The sequence below is a fragment of the Balaenoptera acutorostrata genome, chromosome 19 (assembly GCF_949987535.1).
Source record: "Balaenoptera acutorostrata chromosome 19, mBalAcu1.1, whole genome shotgun sequence".
In the NCBI taxonomy this organism is placed as follows: Eukaryota; Metazoa; Chordata; class Mammalia; order Artiodactyla; family Balaenopteridae; genus Balaenoptera; species Balaenoptera acutorostrata.
The window spans coordinates 1,970,662-1,971,028 of record NC_080082.1 but is presented as its reverse complement, the minus strand read 5'-3'; the positions used below and the strand labels follow the sequence as shown (position 1 = coordinate 1,971,028).

General features: G+C 45.0%; 1 non-coding gene across 1 annotated transcript; it reads left to right on the top strand.

Moving 5' to 3' along the window:
• Positions 1 to 164, top strand: LOC114236516 (U1 spliceosomal RNA). Its single transcript, XR_003622460.1, has one exon. It is a non-coding gene; the product is annotated as a U1 spliceosomal RNA (small nuclear RNA).
• The last annotated feature ends 203 nt before the right edge of the window (positions 165 to 367 follow it).

Genomic DNA, 367 nt, shown 5'->3' with positions numbered 1-367 from the left:
ATCCTTAACTGGCAGGGGAGAGACCATGATCACGAAGGTGGTTTTCCCAGGGTGAGGCTCACCCATTGCACTCCGGATGTGATGACCTCTGCGATTTCCCCAAATGTGGGAAACTCGACTGCATAGTTTGTGGTAGTGGAAGACTGCATTCGTGCTTTCCCCTGGGGGAAAAAAAAAGTTACCATTTATAAGAGCATCAAAAAAATGGTCAAATGCCAATGAATAAATGGAACAAAAGATGTGTAAGACCTCAACACTGAAGACCACAAAGTATCATTGAGGAGAAATTTGAGGAGCCCTGAGTAGGTGGAGGGACAGATGTGAATAACTGAGTGAAGACTCAACATCAGAAAGGTGTCCGTTTGTC